The 22,732-nt window shown below is 34.4% G+C and overlaps 1 protein-coding gene and 1 long non-coding RNA gene across 9 annotated transcripts in view; one reads left to right on the top strand and one right to left on the bottom strand.

The window, feature by feature from the left end:
• PPP1R9A (protein phosphatase 1 regulatory subunit 9A) overlaps window positions 1-22,732 on the bottom strand; it is a 384,760-nt gene that overhangs the window by 96,950 nt on the left and 265,078 nt on the right. The gene's annotated exons all lie outside the window — the stretch shown is intronic.
• LOC129398179 (uncharacterized) overlaps window positions 1-22,732 on the top strand; it is a 63,051-nt gene that overhangs the window by 17,945 nt on the left and 22,374 nt on the right. Inside the window, exons 2-3 of the long non-coding RNA XR_008625908.2 lie at window positions 20,321-20,359; window positions 21,765-21,907. This is a non-coding gene — a long non-coding RNA (uncharacterized LOC129398179). The remainder of the gene's footprint in view (window positions 1-20,320; window positions 20,360-21,764; window positions 21,908-22,732) is intronic.

The following is a 22,732-nucleotide window of genomic DNA, read 5'->3' as shown; positions in this document are numbered from 1 at the left end:
TAAGTATTACTTATCATTATTTTAATATGAATCTTTGTTTAAATCTTGTTTCTACATTTAATTGATGCTTTCCTCTGATTAATGTATGTTGCTGTCTTCAATTTTAAATGAAATATACCACAATTTTTCTGCACAATACACTAAAGGTCAAAATTTTCACACTTGGATGTTAGTAATTAATTGCCTTTTAATAAATACTTTTATATAGTTTCGAGCAAGATTTACTTTGAAATTATCTTTAAGTGTTCACTTATCTTTTGTGTTATTTTCCTTTGGAAATCAAGTATTAATAGAATTTATAAATACTATCTTTTTCATCTTTATTCAGGTACAATTTACACACAATAAAATACATGAATTTTAAATGTACAGTTCAATAACTGTGATACATATGTAAACGTGTAATTACCACACCAATGAAGATACAGAACATTTCCATCAACCCAAACTATTTCCTTATAATCCTTTCCAGTAAGTCATCTTCATCCTGGGCCTATATTAATCTTTTCTAGAATTCTATAAAAATGGAATTTTAGAGTATCTAGCTTGTTTGGCTCACCACAATGATTTGGAGGTTTATCCATGTTGCTGTAAGTATCAGTTATTTGCTCTTTTTTATCACTAAATAGTTTTCCATTGTATTCAATATACCACATTTGGATTATCTATTTTTCTACTGATAGGCATTTGGGTTGATATTATAAAGAAAGTTACTATAAACATTTGTGAACAAGTCTTTATGTGAACATAAGTTTTCATTTCCTTTAGACAAATAATGGAATTGATAAGTCATATGGTAAATGTATAATTAACTTATAAAGAAATTGTCAAATTGTTTTTCGAAGTAATAGTATCATTTCATATTCCCACTAGCAATGCATAAAAGCTGTAGTTGCTTTGCATCCTCATCAACACTTAGTACTGTCTTTAAAAATTTTGGCCATTCTAGTAGGTATCTTGTGGTATTTCATAATGTTTTTAATTTCCATTGCCCTGATGACTGATGATATTATCTTTTCATGCACTTATTGACCATTCACATATCTTCTGCAGTGAAATATCTTTTCAACTGTTTTACCCATTACTGAAAATTGGGTTGTCTATTATTGAGTTATAATTGTTCTTTATAGACAAAAATACATACACACACACACACACACACACACACACACACACGTATGTGTGTATTTTATTTTTAAAACAGAGTCTTGCTCTGTCACCCATGCTGGAGTGCAGTGGCATGATCACAGCTCACTGTATCCTAGAACTCCTGGGCTCAAGCAATTCTCCTGCCTCAGCCTTCTGAGTAGCTAACAAGCATGTGCCCCATGCCTGGCAAAGCTCATTTTATAATTTTCTGTAGAGATGACATCTCATTGTTTTGCCCGGGCTGTTCTTGAACTCTTGGCCTCAAGTGATCCTCTCACTTTGGCCCCCCAAAGTGCTGGGATTACAGGCATGAGCCACTGCACCTGGCCCTTTATATATTCTTGACACATATCCTTGTCCAAGTATGTTCAATATACATATACAAACATACACAATATATATGTAGGTGTTTATGCATTTAACTTATTTATTAACTTGTCCCAGTCTGTGGCTTGCTTTTTCATTTTTTAAATTGTATCTCTCAAGGAAGTCTAACTTATCACTTTGTTATAAAAATTCATGCTGGACATGGTGGCTCATGCCTGTAATCCCAGCACTTTGGGAGGCCAAGGTGGGAAGACTGCTTGAGCCCAGGAGTTCAAGATCAGCCTAAGTAACACAATGAGACCCGTCCCTTAAAAAAAAAAAAAATAGCCAGGTGTGGTGGCATGCACCTGTAGTTTTAGCTACTTGAGAGGCTGAAGTGGGAAGACTGCTTGACGCCAAGAGGTCAAAGCTGCCGTGAGCCATGATTGCACCAATGCCCTCCAGACTGGGTGACAAAGCAAGACCCTGTCTCAAGAAAAAAAAAAAAAATTGATGGCTTTTGCTTCCTATCTAAAAAGCCTCTGCCTGATTTAAGATTGCTAAGATTTTCTCCTATTTTTCTCCTTAAAGTGTTTATGTTTTGCTTTTACATTAGGTCTATCATATCTTGTAAATTGATTTCCATGTATGATGTGTGGTAAGGGTGGAATTTCCTTTTGTATTTCTAAATGGATAATGAATTGTTTCAACATCATATGCTAATAACACACTTCTCTGATTACTATATAATAAGTATTTAGGTGGTGTGAGTTTTCTAACTCTGTATCAATTGTTTTTCCTCTGCAATTCCATATAAATTTTACAATCAGCTTGTCAATTTCTAAAATAAAGCCCATTGGGTTTAATTTAGAATTGCTTTGAATTCTAAATTAATTTGTGGAGAACTGACATCTTAGCAAAATTGACTTATCTGATCCCTGAACATGGTGTATCTCTGTATTCATTCAGATTTTTACTTTCTCTCAATAATATACTATGGTTTTCAGTATATAGGTCTTAAAAAATGTTTGTTAAATTCACCTCTAAGTATTTCTTTTTTTTTTTTTTTTGTATTGTAAGTGATACTGGCTTTTAAATTTCTGTTTCTGGTTATTTGATTTTAAAGTATAGACATATAATTGGTCTTTGAATACTGGCCTTGTATTCTGCGACCTTGCTAAAGTCATTTATTAATCCTAGTAGCTTTTTGCAGATTTCCTAGAATCTTCTGATATATAATATCACATCCACTATGAAGAAATACATATTTTACTTCTTCCTTTCCTATCTGTCTATTTATTTGTCTATGTATTTACTGCCTTAATGCCCTGGCTAAAACTTCCAACATATATTAAAAAGAAGGGGTAAGAGTAGACATCCTCGCTTTGTTCACTGCTGATCTAGAATTCTAGAATATGAGTTCTAGATTGCCTAGAGATACACAGAATAATTTTATTTAGCAATATTATGTTTTTTATGGTTAAAGATACATAAAGTCTTTAACATGCTTAAAGAATCCATAGACATATGATGACTACCTTGAATTCATTATATTTTTGGTAAATTTTTAAATGTCAGAAATTATGTCTAATGATACAAATACAAAGCAATTCAGAAGCTTATATCCTAGAATGGTAACTTTAGAAAAGCCTAGATTGACCTTTTATCTTTATTTAAATGCATCATAGAGTAGCATTTGACAGAGTATCGCTTACTACAAAGTTGACAGGAAATTGAGGGTAGCAGTTAATGTATAAAATGCATATAAACTGAAAACAGCAGCCAAGCTCAAGGTAAAAGGTAAACTAGAATTCAGATTAATTTAAGCCATAAATTCTTCAAACTTATTCAAGAATGTTGTTGTCAGATCTTTTAGTTTAACAGTTTTTCTAATAGGAATAAAGTTCATTTTCTCTGAAAGACAAGGGCTACTCAAACTACAATTCGGGGAGAAAGAAAAATGATTTTAGAAATTATCTGCTAGCCAAAGATTAGAAACTACTGCTGCTATTTCCAGAGGTGAATGAAGGTGTCTTAAGAAAGACCCTGTGAGAGATTTTAAAGCAGAAAATTATTTTTAAATAGTTCAGATTATAACAGATTATATAATAAATTAGTCAATTATCACAATAAATCAAAACTCAAATATAATTTGCAAATTTCTTCCTATCCTCAAAAAAAGATCCCTAATTCCAAACCAGAATTATCTGTGAAGCTAAAATTAAAAAGAATAAATGCATTTATAATAGAAGTTTGAGAGGAAATAAGAATTGTTCCATACTGCATAAGAAAGTTGCATTTTAAATCATGAAGGCACAGTTGCTCAAAATCACAGCTTCGCTTTCTCAATTTGCCCTACAATTTAACATAATTTGCTATTTGTCCAATATTGCTTTGTATTCAAAATCACTCTACAGTCTTATGAAATAGAAATGATTTATAATTGCGCATAAGACAGACAATTCATCTCATGAAATATACTCACTTTTAAAAGTGTAATGTTAAAGTACATATATCTCTTCATTCAGGCAGCTATTTTGAGCAGTGTTATAGCACCCAGATCCACACATCTTTAAAGCTTTGTAATCCAATAAATTTAAAGCACAGATTTGCAATAATAGAATGTCATCCTGATAAGTACGATCCGGATGGAAAGCACACAGAAGTGGAACCAAACAACAGTCCCCTGCCTCATTTTCCTCATGTGGAGATCAGTATATAACCTCATGTGTCTGAAGGAGTGATAAAAGAATAAGATGTGGTACATACATGAAAGAATTTGAATGCACTATTGTTATTATGATGAAACTGATAAAATCTCCCATATTGAAAAATCTGTAACATTCAAATTACCTTCCTATACGTTCTTAAGTGTCTGGTCTATTTTAAGCTGTCTTTATAAATATGTCCTATAAGATTATATATGCAACTAGCATAAAGAGAATTCAGCAGAAAATGTAAAATTTAAAGTAAGGTTATTATTTCAGTTATGAATTCAGAGTATGGGTATGCTATGATAGTACAACTTAGGAGTTAAAATGGTAAGTAAAAGGGAAAACCAGCTTTGATGGGATAAATCCACCAAACTATAAATACCACCTACTGATTCTCTGACCTTGGATGTATTAATATTTCTAAGCCTTAGTTTCCACAGTTGTAAAATGAGTATACTAACCAGAATAAATATTATATAATCCTTAAAAAAACGAAGTATCTGGTGCTTAGTGAGTGTTTAATAAATGTAAGCTGTTGTTTTAATCTAGACAAGGCCAAATGCATTTAAAGTACCTCCTATAGACTGTTCTGAAACTTTGGTGGCAACATCAATAGATCATGTGTCATCTTTTCACTAGTAAGCAAAGAACATTAAATTGAAAAGAAAATAGAGATGCCATTTCCTATCTGTCCAGTTAATAATAAAATAATAAATTAAAATAATAAAATTTAATAGTGCTGAGGCCATGGTGAAACTGCATATTTATACATTACTTATTGATTACAATGCACACTGTTACAATATCTTTGCTGGGCAATCTGAGAGCAGGTAATAAACACGATGAAATGATGAAAAAAAAGTACTTACTCTACACACTGTCCCAATTCCCTTTTATTTGATCACAGTATTGAAAATACAGTTGATTTTTTATGAGTCAACCACAGGAAAAGGATAAAATCTTTAATCTCAGATGTGCTCTGAAAACCAAAATTTCTGTTGCCACTGAAATATTAAAGTATAAATCTATATAATCACTTTAATTGAATTTTTAAAACCTTCAAAAATATAACAATAGTCAGCAATAATCAGTCCTAAATATGTGTGACCAAATCAATTGATATTTCTGCACAACTATGATTCATATCTTATACATTGTCTGAAACTGAACTGACAACATGTGTTGAATCAGCCTCTTTTTAAACTTAAATTTTCTTTAAGATTAATAATATTTTCTCTTGTCACATTCTAAATTTTTTTCTTTGCTTCAACAAACAAAAATAATGTGTGATAGTAAAATAGTGTGATCTTTTTATCTTTTAGCTATAAAGAATAAATTAACAGAAACAAAATCTAATGATTTAAATTAAAAATTAAGTATTTTTTCTAAGCTTATCATCACCAAATAATGCAATACCAAAACTAAAATCTACAATTAAGGTTTATGTTTTTAGCATGGCTTTTTATTGTGTTAAACAAAATTACCTTGGACAAAATTACTACCATATAGAAGGAATAAATACTAGTGTTCTATACCGTTGTGGGATGACTCTAGTTAACAATAATATATTACAGAATTTCAAATAGCTAGAAGGAGGACATTGAATGTTCCCAACATAAAGAAATGATAATGTTTGAGATCATAGATATGCTAATTACCATATGATCACTATACATTATAAATCAAAACATAATTATGTACCACTTCAATATATGCAATCATTATGTCAATTAAAATTTTTTATCTTGTTTTAATGTGCATTATTTCACTAAGAACTGCCCTCTCTCCCCTTCATGCTGAGATACAATAAGTCAAGGCAGATACATCAGTTATTCCTTTCTTTTCATTTATTATCAGGCCAAGAAATATCCATGTACTGTTCTTTGGAGTGTAGGTATCTAGATTACGTGGGATTCATTTCATTAGTTTATTTGGTAAGCTGTCAAATACAAGTTAAACAACAATTAAACTGTATTTACAATTTACTAAATTGAAGTCATAAAGATCCTACATGTTCCATGTAAATGACGAGAAGTTATAAAAATGATACTTTATGAATTCCTTATTTTTCAGATGTAGTTGTTTTAATAAAATTTATATACTAGTCAAAAATGGCACTTATTTAATGCTGAAATTTAAAAACTCTCAATGTGGAATTAAGTTTCAGTAAAAATGAAAAAGCTGATTGTGGAGTCAAGATGGCAGACAGGAGACAGGGCTGACATGCAGCTCCCACTTGGACAGACAGAACAATGTGTGGGGACTCACAATGTGGACTTTTAATCCAGGAACCACCACAGGAATGTACCAGGAAAACTAAAAGAATTCACAGATGCTTTGAAAGAAGTGGCAAGCCACTGCAAGTTCTGAAAGACAGGCCAAAAACTCTGAGGCTCTCTTGAAAGCGCCACCTCCTGGATGGAGGCCGACCAACTTAGGACATTACAGCAACTCATGACAGAACAATCCTGTTCCAGGGAGGGAGAAGACAACAGCTAATTTCACTGCCTGCAAAATCCCAGCAAACCAGTGGTTCTCAGTGTGTCCACATGACAACTTTACTGCCGGCATAACCAGCATTCAAGAAAGCCAGCATCCTCAACGTGTCTAAAACCAAGGACTCTCACACAGTCTATTTCATAGCCCTGCCAACTCCACCAGAGCAGGTACTGGTATCCATGGCTGGGAGACCTGAAGAAGGATCACATCACAGGATTCTTTACAGACATTTCCCAGCACTAACACAGAGCCTAGTAACCCTGCTAGGTGTCTAAACCCAGAGGAGCAATAACAGTCACTGAAGTCTGGCTTGCAGGAAGTCCCATCCCTAGGGAAAGAAGAAATGTACCACATCAAGGGATCACCCATGGGACAAAAGAATCTGAACAGCAGCCCTTGAGTTCCATATTTTTCCACTGAAACAGGTTACTCAAATGAGAAGGAATCGGAAAAGTAATTCTGGTAATGTGGCAAAACAAGATTCTATAACATGCGCAAGGGATCCAAACCAAGAAGAAATCTCTGATTTGCCAGATAAAGAATTCAGAAGGTTGATTACTAAACTACTCAAGTAGATACCAGAGAAAGATGAAAACCAGCTTAAAGAAGTTAAGGAAAAAATACAGTTTATGGATGAAAAATGCTCCAGAAAAACAGATACCATAAAGAAAAACAATTACAACTTCTGGAAATGAAGTACACACTTAGAGAAATAAAAAATGCACTGGAAAATTTCGACAATAAAATTGAATGAGTAGAAGAAAGAACTTCAGAGCTCAAAGTCAAGGTCTTTAACCCAATCAGACAAAGACAAATAATTTTTAAAGAATAAACAAACCCTCCAAAAAATTTAGGATTATGTTAAACAGCCAAACCTAAGAATAACTGGTGTTCCTGAGGAGGAAGAGGATCCAAATACAATGAGGCTCAAAGAACACCTGGGAAATAAATCGCAAAAAGATGACCACCAGCAAAAAGATCATCACCCAGGCACATAGCCATCAGGTTATCTAAGGAAAGAATCTTAAGAGCTACGAGGGAAAAGCAAGCGGTAACCTAAAGGAACATAAAGTGGTAACATAAAGGAAAACCTACCAGATTAACAGCAGATTTCTCAGCAGAAACCCTACAAGCCAAAAGGGATTAGGGTCCTAACTTTAGCATCCTCAAACAAAATAATTACAAACCAAGAACTCTGTATCCAGCAAAACTAAGCTTCAAAATGGAGAGATAAAGGATTTTTCAAAGAAATAAATGCTGAGAGAATTCATCACCACCACACCAGCACTACAAGAATCTTGAAACAAACCCTTGAAATGCACCAAAATTGAACCTCCTTGAAGCATAAATCTCATGGGGCCTATAAAACAATAACACAATGAAGAAAAAACAAAGTATTCTTTGGGAGGCTGAGGCAGATGGATCACTAGGTCAGGAATTCAAGACCAGCCTGGCCAAGATGGTAAAAACCTATCTCTACTAAAACTACAAAAATTATCCAGGTGCAGTGGCAGGTGCCTGTAATCCCAGCTACTCAGGAGGCTGAGGAAGTAGAATCACTTGAACCCAGGAGGCAGAGGTTACAGTAAGCCGAGATTGCACCACTGCACTCCAGCCTAGGCAACAGAGTGAGATTCTGTCTCAAAAAAACAAAACAAAACACAACACAGACACACACACACACAAACAAAAACAAACAAACAAACAAAGTATTCAGGCAATAACTAGTGTGATGAATAAAATAGTACCTCACATCCCAATACTAACACTGAGTGTAAATGACCTAAAGGCTCCACTTAAAAGATACAGAATGGTAGAATGGATTAAAAATCCACCAACCAAGTATATGCTATCTTCAAGAGACTTACCTAAGGCATAAGGATTCACATAAACTTAAGGTAAAGGGGTGGAAAAAGATATTTCATGTAAATGGAAATGAAAAGCAATCAGGAATAGCCATTCTTATATCAGACAAAACAGACTTTAAAGCAACAACAGTTAAAAAAGACAAAGAGGGAAATCATACAATGATGAAAGGACTAGTCCAACAGGAAAATATCACAATCCTAAATATGTATGTACCTAACGCAGCACTCCTAAATTTATAAAACAATTATTACTAGATATAAGAAATGAGATAGATGGCAACCCAATAATAGGGGACTTCAATACTCACCTGACAGCACTAGACAGGTCATTAAGAGAGAAAGTCAACAAAATAATGGACTTCAAATGGACTTAACAGATATTTAGAGAACATTCTACCCAACAACTGCAGAGTATACATTCTTTTCATCAGCACATGGAAAATTCTCCAAGATAGACCAATAAATTAATAAATTAAACAAGTCTCAATAAATTAAGGAAAATCAAAATTATATCCAGTGCCCTCTCAGACCACAGGGGAATAAAACTGGAAATCGACTCAAAAAAAAAAAAAAAAAAAACCCTCAAAACTAAACAAATACAGGCAAATAAAATAATCTGGTCCCGAATGATCTTTGGGTCAACAATGAAATCAAGATAGAAATTTAAACATTCTTTGAACTAAACAATAATAGTGACACAACATATTAAAACTTCTAGGACACAGCAAAAGCAGTGCTAGGAGGAAAGTTCATAGCATTAACTGCCTACATCAAAAAGTCCAACACAGCACAAACAGACAATCTAAGGACACAACTCAAGGAACTAGAGAAAGAACAAAATCCAAACCCAGCAGAAGAAAAGAACCAATATTAGAGCAGAACTAAATGAAATTGAAACAAACAACAAAAAATACAAAAAATCAATGAAATAAAAAGCTGGGTTTTTGAAAAGATAAACAAAATTGATAGACCATTAGTGCAACTAACCAAGAAGAGAAAAGATTCGAATAAGCTCAATTAGAAATGAAATGGGAGATACTGCAACCAATACCACAGAAATACAAAAGATCATTCAAGGCTACTATAAACACCTTTATGCATGAATCTAGAAAATCTAGAGGAAATGGATAAATTCCTGAAAATATACAACCCTCCTAGATTAAATCAGGAAGAAATGAAAACTCTGATCAGATCAATAATGAGTAGTAAGATTGAAATAGTAATTTTAAAAACTGCCAACAACTACAACAAAAGTCCAGGACCAGAAGGATTCACAGATGAATTCTGTCAGGTGTTTAAAGAATAATTGGTACCAACCTTTCTGAAACTATTCCAAAAGACAGAGAAGAAGGGAATCCTCCCTAAATCATCATATAAAGCCAGTATCACCCTAATACCAGAACCAGGAAAGGACAGAACAAAAAAAGAAAACTACAGACCAACATTCCTGATGAACATAGATGCAAAAATCCTCAATAAAATACTAGTAAACCAAATCCAACAGCATATCAAAAAGATAATCCACCATGATCAAGTGAGCTTCAAATCAGAGATGCAGGGATGATTTAATATATACAAGTCAATAAATGAGACACACCACATAAACAGAATTAAAAACAAAATCATATAATCAACAGATGCAGGAAAAGCACTGACAAAATCCAGCATCCCTTTACAATTAAAACCCTCAGCAAAATTGGCATAAAAGAGCCATACCTTAAGGTAATAAAAGCCATCTATGACAAACCCACAGACAACATTACACTGAATGGGGAAAAGTTGAAAGCATTCCTCCTGAGAACTAGAACAAGAAAAAGATGCCCACTTTGACCACTTCTATTCAACATAGTACTGAAAAGTTCTAGCCACAGCAATCAGACAAAAGAAATAAATAAAGGGTATCCAAATTGGTAAAGAGGAAGTCAAACTGTCGCTGTTTGCAGATGATATGATCGTTTACCTAGAAAACACTAAATACTCATTCAAAAAGCTCCTGGATCTGACAAATAAGTTCAGTAAGATTTCAGAATGCAAAATGAATGTACACAAATCAGTAGCCCTGCTGTACACCAATATCGACCAAGCTGAGAATCAAATCAAGAACTCAACCTTTTTTACAACAGCTCCTCACCCTCCTAAAAAAATATTTAGGGAGTTTCGAAAGATCTCTACAAGGAAAACTACAAAACGTTGCTGAAGGAAATCATAGATGGCACAAATGAATGGAAACATATCCCATGCTCACGGATTGGTAGAATCAATATTGTGAAAATGACCACACTGCCAAAAGCAATCTACAAATTCAATGCAATTCCTATCAAAACACTATCATCATTCTTCACAGAACTAGAAAAAAAAATCCTAAAAATTTCTATGGAACAAAAAAAGAGCCTGCATAGCCAAAGCAAGAGTAAGCAAAAAGAACAAATCTGGAGGCATCACATTACCTGACTTCAAATTATACTACATGGCTATACCAAAACAGCATGGTACTGGTATAAAAATAGGCATGTAGAAAAAAGGAACAGAATAGAGAACCCAGAAATAAAGCCAAATATTTACAGCCAACTGATGTTTGACAAAGCAAACAAAAACATGAAGTGGGGAAAGGATACCCTATTCAACAAAAGGTGTTGGGGTAATTGGAAAGCCACATGCAGAAGAATGAAACTGCATCCTCACCTCTCACCTTATACAAAAATCAATTCAAGATGGATCAAAGACTTAAATCTAAGATCTGAAACCATAAAAATTCTAGATAACACTGGAAACAACTCTTCTAGACATTGGCTTAGGCAAAGAGTTCATGACCAAGAATCCAAAAGCAAATGCAACAAAAACAAAGGTAAATAGATGGGACCTAATTAAACTAAAAAGCTTCTGCACAGCAAAGAATGTTTTCAGCAGAGTAAACAGACAACCCAAAGAGTGGGAGAAAATCTTTGCCATCTATACATCCGACACAGGACTAATACCCAGAATCTATAGAGAATGCCAATCAGTAAGACACACACACACACAAAAAATCCCATAAAAAAGTGGGCTAGGGACATGAATAGACAGTTCTCAAAGAAGATATATAAGTGGCTAACAAATGTATGAAAAAATGCTCAACATCACTAATGATCAGGGAAATGCAAACCAAAACCACAGTGTGATACCACCTTACTCCTGAAAGAATGGCCATAATTAAAAGACAAAAAACATAGATGTTGGCATGGATGTGATGAAAAGGGAACACTTTTACACGGCTGGTGGGAATGTAATCTAGTATAACCACAATGGAAAACAGTATGGAGTAACTAACCTGCACAGTGTGCACATGTACCCTAAAACTTAAAGCATAATAAAAATAAATAAATTAAAAAAAAAAAACGTAAAAGTAGAACTACCATTTGACCTAGCAATTTAACTACCAGGTAGCTACACAGACAAAAGAAAGTCATTATATGAAAAAGACACCCACACACTCACGTTTATTGCAGCAGAATTCTCAATTGCAAAAAGATAGAACACCCTAAATGCCATCTATCAATGAGTGGATAAAGAAAAGCTGGTACATATATATACAGCATGGAATACTACTGAGCTATAAAAAGGAAGAAAATAATGACATTTGCAGCAACCTGGATGGAGTTGGACACCATTATTCTAAGTAAAGTAACTCAGTAATGAAAAACCAAACATCATATGTTCTCACTTATATGTGGGAGCTAAGCTATGAAGATGCAAAGGCATAAAAATGTTATAAGGGACTATGGGGACTTGGGAGGAAAGGTTGGAGTGGGATGAGGGATAACAGACTACACATTGGGAACAGTGTACACTGCTTGGGTGATAGGTGCACCAAAATCTCAGAAATCACTACTAAAGAACTTTTTCATGCAACCAAACACCACCTGTTCCCCCAAAACTACTGACATAAATAAATAAATAAAATGAAATAATTTTTTTAAATGAAAAAGCTACACCAGGATATAGTTACCAGTTCTTATATAACAAATAATTTCATTCAAATATTTATTGTATGTACATTTAATACCTGAAACATATATCTCTAAAAAATAAAAACAGATGCACACAACTTATACTTGAATATTGGAATACCCTCGTGAACTATGGGTCACAAGATCCTAGAGTGTTTTAGAAAAGCACAGTGCCTAATTGTTTCTGTTTGATTATATTAAATGGCTTTTCTCTGAATTTGATAGCTTTTTAATATTTAACTTGATTTTGATGAGCATGTAGTGGTAAATTTAACTCCAGCCACTTTCACTAGTTTGCTGACAGTAGTTAAGAGTTAAAAGTCCTAGACAACCAAACTCTTGCTCCTTATTTGTAACTGCATATTCTTACATATTTTTCCTTTCTATATTGAGAGCTAGATTAATATACCTTACTACATACTTAACATTAAAAAATTTAAAAATTCATCTATGAAGATGATTGCTTTTGAAAGCTGGATCTGGCCACTGCACTCCAGCCTGGGTGACATTGTGAGACTCCATTTAAAAATAAAATAAAATAGAATAAAATAAAAAATTTTTAAAATAAAGAAAGCTGGATCTGAAATATTTAAATTTAATTATAGGCATTAGTTCTTTGAAATGAATTTCCTATCTAACCCAATACTAATTATAAGAATATTTTCGGCTGGGCGCTGTGGCTCACGCCTGTAATCTCAGCACTTTGGGAGCCCGAGGCGGGTGGACCACGAAGTCAAGAGATCGAGACCATCCTGGCCAACATGGTGAAACCCCGTCTCTACTAAAAATACAAAAAAGCCATGTGTGGTGGTGGGCGCCTATAGTCCCACCTACTCGGGAGGCTGAGGCAGGAGAATCACTTGAACCCGGGAGGCAGAGGTTGCAGTGAGCCAAGATTGTGCCACTGCACTCCAGCCTGGGCAACACAGCAAGACTCTGTCTCAAAAAAAAAAAAAAAAAAAAAAAAGAATATTTTTGCCAGGAAGGGTGATTCATGCCTGTAATCCCAGCACTTTGGGAGGCCAAGGTGGGCAGATCACCTGAGGCCAGGAGTTTGAGACCAGCCTGGCAAACATGGTGAAACCCCATCTTTACTAAAAATACAAAAAAATTAGCCAGGCATGGTGGTGAGTGTCTGTAATCCCAGCTACTTGGGAGGGTGACGCAGGAGAATCACTTGAACCTGGCAGGCAGAGGCTGCAGTGAGCCGAGATTGCGCCACTGCACTCTAGCCTGGGTAACAGAGAGAGACCCTGTCTCAGAAAAAAAAAAAAAAAAGAGTATTTTTCTATGCTATATTTCATTGTAAACAAAAAGTTGAATTCTTAAAAAAAAAATTGCCTAATACATGCTACTTCAAGAACTACACACTATTTAACAGGCATAAACTTAAGATATTTTCCAAAAATACTACATCCCTTCCAGGAATAACATTTATCTGCTTAGTAGTTAGCCTTGATGTCTTAGGTTTAAATATTAATGTATATGAACATTAAAAAGGTAGTTTGCAAAATGTTAATCTGTATATAGTGACACCAGAAAATGTCTCATCAAGGCAAAATCACATTTAATTAGTTTTTTTGAAATCCTTGCTGGTTTTACTCTTTCTCTCAACAGTGGTTGTTGGCCATTCTTATATATTCAACATTAAGGAGATCTAACATCCATGATCCAAAATCCATAGTAGTTGCTTCTCTCATCTTAGGGCAAGCGGTAGTCTTAGGAGTAAGTACAAAATCCACAATGGTGGATGATTTCCATGAATATGAAAATTCCCTCACTGCCCTCCACTGCATATAACACTTTATTATTCAAAATCACAAAACTAAAAGCTCTAATAAAAGTGAAATTCTCAATTGCCCCTTGTACTATAGTGGCAACAAAAACAATGAAATGATATAAATAAAGTAAAAACATTTCAAGGTTTATTGCATTTCAAATGGAAATGATCTTAAGTAAATATAAAAGAAACAAAAGCTTCCATGTATAGAAATTACACATCCAGGTGTATATCCAAATATAAACGTGCATATCTATTAAAAAACTCATGTGTCATTCATTTATATTTTATTTTGAGACAGGATCTCATTCTGTTGCCCAGGCTGGAGTGCAGTGGTGCCATCATTGCTCACTGCAGCCTTGAACTCCTGTCTCAAGCAACCCTCTTGCCTTGGCTCCCAAGTGTTGGGATTACAGGTGTGAGTCACTGCACCTAGCCTATATATATATTTTTATTTTTTTATTTTTCAGTTTATTGGGGTACAGGTGGTGTTTGGTTACATGAGTAAGTCCTTTAGTGATTTGTGAGATTTTGGTGCACCCATCACCCAGCAGTATACACTGCACCCTATTTGTAGTCTTTTATCCCTTGCCACCCCAACCTTCCCAAGTCCCCAGAGTCCATTGTATCATTCTTATGCCTTTGCATCCTCATAGCTTAGCCCCCACATATCAGTGAGAACATACAATGTTTGGTTTTCTGTTTCTGAGTTACTTCACTTAGTATAATAGTCTCCAATCTCATCGAGGTTGCTGTGAATGCCATTAATTCATTCCTTTATATGGTTGTGTAGTATTCTATCATATATGTATATATATATATATGATGGAATATATATATATTCTATATATATGTGACGGAATATATATATATTCTATATATGTGTGACGGAATATATACATTCTATATATATGTGATGGAATATATATGTGTGACAGAATATATATATATTCCATATATATGTGATGGAATATATATATTCTATATATATTCTCTCTCTATATTCTATATATATATGATGGAATATATATATTCTCTCTCTATATTCTATATATATGATGGAATATATATATTCTTTCTCTATATTCTCTCTCTATATTCCATATATATTCTATATATACTATATATTCTATATATTTTCTCTAAATATTCTATATATTCCATATATATTCTATATATACTATATATATTCTATATATTTTCTCTATATATTCTATATATATATTCTATATATATTATCTCTCTCTATTCTATATATATGATGGAATATATATATTCTCTCTATATATTCTATATATATTCTCTATATACTATATTCTATATATTTTCTCTATATATTCTATATATATTCTATATATATAGATAGATATACCTATATATATATCACAGTTTCTTTATCGACTCTTTGATTGATGGGCATTTGCGTTGGCTCCATGATGTTGCAGTTGTGAACTGTGTTGCTATAAAAGTGTGTGTGCAAGTATCTTTATCATGTAATGACTTCTTTTCCTCTGGGTAGATATCCAGTAGTGGGATTGCTGGATCACATGGTAGTTCTACTTTTAGGTCTTTAAGAACTCTCCACACTGTTTTCCATAGTGGTTGTATTAGTTTACATTCCCACCAGCAGTGTAGAAGTGTTCCATGATCACTGCATCCACGTCAGTCAACATCAGTTTTTTTATTTTTTGATTATGCCCAATTCTTGCAGGAGTAAGGTGGTATCACACTGTGGTTTTGATTTGCATTTCCCTGATTATTAGTGATGTTGAGCATTTTTTCATGTTTGTTGGCCATTTGTATATCTTCTTTTGTTTTGAGAACTGTCTATGTCCTTAGCCCACTTTTTGATGGGATTTTTTTTCTTGCTGATTTGTTTGAGATTGTTGTAGATTCTGGATATTAGTCCTATGTCAGATGTGTAGATGGCAAAGATTTTCTCCCACTCTGTGGGTTGTCTGTTTACTCTGCTGACTGTGACTTTGGCTGTGCAAAATCTCTTTAGTTTAATTAAGTCACAGCTATTTATCTTCGTTTTTATTGCATTTACTTTTGGGTTCTTGGTCATGAAACCCAAAACTGCCTAAGCCAATGTCTAGAAGGGTTTTTCCAATGTTATTTTCTAGAATTCTTATACTTTTGGCTCTTAAAGTCCTTAATCCATCTTGAGTTGATTTTTATATAAGGTGAGAGATGAGGATCCAGTTTCATTCTCCTACAGGTAGCTAGCCAACCTGTATCCCAGCACCATTTGTTAAAAAGGGTGTCCATTCCCCATTTTATGTTTTTGTTTGCTTTGTCGAAAATCAGTAGGCTGTAAGTATTTGGGTTTATTCCTGGGTTCTCTATTCTGTTCCATTGGTCTATATGCCTATTTATATACCAGTACCATGCTGTTTTGGTGACTATGGCCTTATAGTATAGTTTGAAGTCAGGTAATGTGATGGCTCCAGATTTGTTCTTTTTGCTTAGTCTTGCTTTGGCTATATAGGCTTTTTTGGTTCCATATGAATTTTAGAATTGTTTTTTCCTAATTCTGTGAAGAATGATGGTGGTATTTTGATGGGAATTGCATTGAATTTGGAGATTGCTTTTGTCAGTATGGTCATTTTCACAATATTGATTCTACCTATCAATGAGCACGGGATGTGTTTCCATTTGTTTGTGTCATCTATGATTTCTTTCAGCAGGTTTTGTAGTTTTCCTTGTAGAGGTCTTTCCCCTTCTTGGTTAGGTATATTCCTATGTATTTTTTTTTTTGCAGCTATTGTAAAAGGGGTTGAGTTCTTGATTTGATACTCCACTTTGTTGCTACTGGTATATAGAAGAGATAGTGATTTGTGTATATTAATTTTGTATCCAGAAACTTTGCTGAATTCTTTTATCAGTTCTAGGAGTTTTCTGGAGGAGTCTTTAGGGTTTTTGAAGTAAATGATCATATCATCAGCAAACAGTGACACTTCTGACTTCCTCTTTATGGATTTGGATGCCCTTTATTTCTCCTCTCTGATTGCCCTGGCTAGGACTTCCAGTACTATGTTGAAGGGGAGTGGTGAGAGTGGGCATCCTTGTCTTGTTCCAGTTCTCAGAGGGAATGCTTTCAACTTTTCCCCATTGAGTATTATGATGGCTGTGGGTTTGTCATAGATGGCTTTTACTACATTGAGGTATGTCCCTTGCATGCCAATGTTGCTGCGAGTTTTAATTATAAAGGAATGCTGGAGTCTGTTGAATGCTTTTTCTGCATCTATTGAGATGATCTTGTAATTTTTGTTTTTAATTCTGTTTATGTAGTGTATCACATCTATTCACTTATGTATGTTAAGCCATCCCTGCATCCCTAGTATGAAACCCACTTGATCATGGTGGATTGGCTTTTTGATATGCTGTTGGATTTGGATAACTAGTATTTTGTTAAGGATTTTGGCATCTGTGTTCATTAGAGATATTGGTCTGCAGTGTTCTTTTTTGGTTATGTCCTTTTCTGGTCTTGATATTAGGGTGATGCCGGCTTCATAGAATGATTTAGGGAGGGTTCCCTCTTTCTCTATCTGGAATTGTGTCAATAGGATTGGTACCAATTCTTCTTTGAATGTCTGATAGAATTCTGCTGTGAATCTCTCTGGTCCTGGACATTTCTTTGTTGGTAATTTTTAAATTACCATTTCAATCTCACTACTTGTTATTGGAGTGTTCAGGGTATCTAATTCTTCCTGATTTAAGCTAGGAGGGTTGTATCTTACAAGGAATTTACCCATCTCTTCTAGGTTTTCTAGTGTATGCACATAAAGTTATTCGTAGTAGCCTTGAATGATCTTTTGTATTTCTGTGGTGTCAGTTATAATAGCTCCCATTTTGTTTCTTATTGAGGTTATTTGGATTTTCTCTCTTCTTTTCTTGGTTAATGTTGCTAATGGTCTATCAATTTTATTTATCTTTTCAAAAAACCAACTTTTCATTTATCTTTTGTATTTTTTTTCTTTCAATTTCATTTAGTTCTGCTCTGATCTTGGTTATTTCCTTTCTTTTTCTGGGTTTGGGTTTGGTTTGTTCTTGTTTCTCTAGTTCCCTGAGGTGTGACCTTAGATTATCAGTTTGTGCTCTTTCAGTCTTTTTGATGTAGGTGTTTAGGGCCATGAACTTTCCTCTTAGCACCACATTTGCTGTATCCCAGAGGTTTTGATAAGTTGTGTCACTGTTGTCATTCAGTTTGAAGAATTTTTAAGTTTTCATCTTGATTTCATTTTTGACCCAATGATCATTCAGGAGCAGGTTATTTAATTTCCATGTATTTGCATGGTTTTGAAGGTTTATATTGGAGTTGATTTCCAGCTTTATTACACTGTGGTCGGAAAGAGTGCTTGACATAATTTCAATTTTCTTAAATTTATTGAGGCTCATTTTGTGGTCTATCACATGGTCTATCTTGGAGAAAGTTCCATGCACTGTTGAATAGAATGTATATTCTGTGGCTTTGGATGGAATGTTCTGTATATATCTGTTAAGTCTATTTGTTCCAAGGTATAGTTTAAATCCATTGTTTCTTTGTTGACTTTCAGTCTTGATGACCTGTCTAGTGCTGTCAGTGGAATACTGAAGTCCCCCACTATTATTGTGTTGTTGTCTATCTCATTTCTTAGGTCTAGCAGTAATTGTTTTATAAATTTGGGAGCTCCACTTTTAGGTGTGCAGCTCCCAAATATGTTTAGGATTGTGATATTTTCCTGTTGGACAAAGCCTTTTACCATTATATAATGTCCCTCTGTCTTTTTTTTAATTGCTGTTGCTTTAAAGTTTTGTCTTATATAAGAATAGCTACTCCTCGCTTTTGGTGTCCATTTGCATGAAATGCCTTTTTCTGCTTCTTTAAGTTTATGTGAGTCTTTATGTGTTAGGTGAGTCTCTTGAAGGCAGCAGATAGTTGGTTGGTGAATTCTTACCCATTCTGCTGTTCTGTTTCTTTAAAGTGGAGCATTTAGGCCATTTACATTCAATGTTAGTATTGAGATGTGTGAGGTACCATTCCATACGTCATGCTATTTGTTGCCTGTGTACCCTGGTTTTTGTTTGTTTGTTAACTTGTATTTTTGTTTTGTTGGTCCTGTGAGATTTATGCTTTAATGACATTTTGTTTTGATGCATTTCCATGATTTGTTTCAAGATTTAGAGCTTCTTTTAGCAGTTCTTGTAGTGGTGGCTCGTTAGTGGTGAATTCTCTTGGCATTTGTTTATCTGAAAAAGACTGTATCTTTCCTTCATATTTGATGCTTAGTTTCACTAGATACAAAATTCTTGGGTGATCATTGTTTTGTTTGAGGAGGCTCAAGATTGGGCCCCAATCCCTTCTAGCTTGTAGGGTTTCTGCTGAGAAGTCTGCCATTAATCTGATAGGTTTTGCCTTACAGGTTACCTGGTACTTTTGTCTCACAGCTCTTAAGATTCTTTCCTTCATCTTAACTTTAGTTAACCTGATGACAATGCGCCTGGGTGATAATCTTTTTGCAATGAATTTCCCAGGTGTTCTTTCTGTTTCTTGTATTTTGATGTCTAGGTCTCTAGCAAGGCCTGGGAAGTTTTCCTCAATTATTCCCCCAAATATGTTGTCCAAACGTTTAGATTTGTCTTCTTCCTCAGGAATGCTGATTATTCTTAGGTTTGGTGGATTAACATAATCCCAGACTTCTTGGAGGCTTTGTTCCTATTTTCATATTCTTTTTTCTTTGTCTTTGTTGGATTGGGTTAATTCGAAGATCTTATCTTCAAGCTCTGAATTTCTTTCTTCTACTTGTTCAATTCTATTGCTGAGATTTTCCAGAGCATTTTGCATTTCTATAAGTGTGTCCAGTGTTTTGTGAAGTTTTGGGGTTTTTAAATTTATACTATCTATTTCATTGAATGTTTCTCCCTTCACTTCGTGTATTGTTTTTTTTTTTTTTTTTTGGATTTCCTTGCATTAGGCTTTGCCTTTCTCTGGTGCCTTCCTGATTAGCTTAATAACTAATCTGAATTCTTTTTCAGGTAAATCAGGGATTTCTTCTTGGTTTGGATCCACTGTTGGTGAGCTACTGTGATTTTTTTTTTCTGGGGGAGAGGGGCGGTGTTAAACAGCCTTGTTTTGTCATATTACCAGAGTTGGTTTTCTGGTTCCTTCTCATTTGGGTAGCCTCTGTCAGAGGAAAGGTCTAAGGCTGAAGGCTGTTGTTCAGATTCTTTTGTGCCATGGGTGCTCCCTTGATGTAGTACTCTCCCCCTTTTCCTGTGGATATGGCTTCCTAACAGTGAAGTTGTAGTTACTGTTATCTCTCTTCTGGATCTAGCCACCCAGCAAATCCACCAGGCTCCGGGCTGGTACTGGGGGTTGTGTGCACAGAGTCCTGTGATGTGAACCGTCTATGGGTCTCTCAGCCATGCATATCAGCAAAATATTTGGGGTGTCTCCTGGGTCCTGCAGGAGAAATCTGCTTCTTTCAGAGGGTCTGTGGGTCCTCTCGGGTTTTCTGATTATTCCTGCAGTTGTTATGGAGCTAAAATTCATGATGAGAGCCTACACATCCTGCTCTGTCTGTCCAAGTCAGAGCTGCAATCTAGTCCTGCCTCCTGTCGGCCATGATCCCAGCCTATATTTTCATTTATGTATTTTAACCTTTTCCAAAAAAGATAAATATTTAAGACCTTCAGATTAATTATTTTCTATTGTTATAATTCCTAGAAAATTATGACCATCAGAAGTTATATGGTTCCCTGTCAAAGTTATTAAACCCATATGCTAGGGATAAAAGTGAAATGAATGCATAGTTATTGATCATGGGTAGCAGATAGTTTCTTGAAAGCATTTAAAGTTTAATGTTAATGACACTGAAGAGCAAACATATAAATCATTGAAAATTTCTTCAAATTGAAACAAAATCTCTGTCTTATATCAAATTTTGCCAAATTGCTGACAGTAATAGAATGATTGTCTGGAGTTAAAAAAAAATCTAATCCTTTTTCCAGAGTTCACTTTTTCAAATGCTTTATAATTATTACCATGTCTTTTAAGTTTTTTTTTTAAAGGCAAAGGGTTATAGAATATTTTAACTTTTATATATAGAAGGAAAATAGTTATATCTCTCACCATCCTGGTCAATCTTTCCTAAATAGTCTCAAGTTTTTCAGGATTAAGTTGGGTATGCAACATAAATTAAATTATATTGTGGTATAGCATTAATCTATTTGCCCATCATCTGTCTGCCTGACTGACCATCCCTCCACATCCATCCATCCATCCATCCATCCATCCATCCATCCATCCATCCAACTAGTTATTGATCCCTACTATGATAGGCTGCCTCTAACATAGACCCAAGTGATCCTTGACTCCTTTTATTTAAGTCTGAATGTAATTATCTATCCTTGCATGTAGGCTGGACATATTAACTCACTTTTATCACTAAAATACAGAGCTGACGGGATGTCATTTCAGATTTTAGGTTACAAAAAGATGGCAGATTGCATCTTGGGCACTCTCTTGTATGACTTTTTGGAGAAGCCAGTTTTCATGTTGTGAGAGGCCTGGCAGAGGGGCCCAAATGAGTTCGCTGGGAAGCGGATCACAGAAACCATGAGGTAATAAAAGTTAATTGTTTCAGGTCACTGAATTTTATAGTAATATGTTACACAACAATAGGTACACCAACTATGCCAGTGGTCAACAAGACAGGCAAGGTCCTGTTTATAGCTGTAGACTCAAGAAACATGAGTTTTCAAAAATTATGTTGCAAATTCATGTTTGATAAAAAAAAATTAGATGCAAGAAATTGTACAGAAAATATTTTCTGGTAAAAAGTCAATAATAATATTTTAAAAGTAAAAGTACATAGCACCATAAAATCTAGAGATTGCTAATGAAATTCACATTGATTACACCTGCCTTTGTTAAAGAGACACAGTCCTTTTCACATCACTATCACTATCAACAATAATCAATTCATATGGTGCTTTTTAAGTTAACGATAGCTATTATCTCACATTTTAAAATTCAGTTTTACTGAGTTCAATCTATATACATTAAAATTGATCAAATTTAAGTTGTATAATCTGAGGAGTTTCGATAAATGTATACATAGTTGTGTAAGAAATACAGTAATCACAATATAGAACATTTTCATCACCTCAGAAATGGTCCTTCCTTCTTGTTTGCAGACAATTCCCTCCCTTCATGATTCTGAGCAATCATAGATCTGCTATTAGCACAGTTTTGTATTTTCCAGAATTTTATACAAATGTATTCAAACAGTATACAGGCTATTGGCATCTGGCTTCTTTTACTCAGTATAATGGTTTTGAGAGTCATACATGGTATTGAAAGGATTGGTAGTTTGTTCCTTCATATCACTGGGAAATATTTCATTATATGGGATATAATACAATTTGTATATCCATTTATCAGTT

Source organism: Pan paniscus, chromosome 6 (genome assembly GCF_029289425.2).
Source record: "Pan paniscus chromosome 6, NHGRI_mPanPan1-v2.0_pri, whole genome shotgun sequence".
Taxonomy (NCBI): Eukaryota; Metazoa; Chordata; class Mammalia; order Primates; family Hominidae; genus Pan; species Pan paniscus.
The sequence above is the reverse complement of the archived record's forward strand: the minus strand, read 5'-3'. Positions and strand labels throughout refer to the sequence as shown.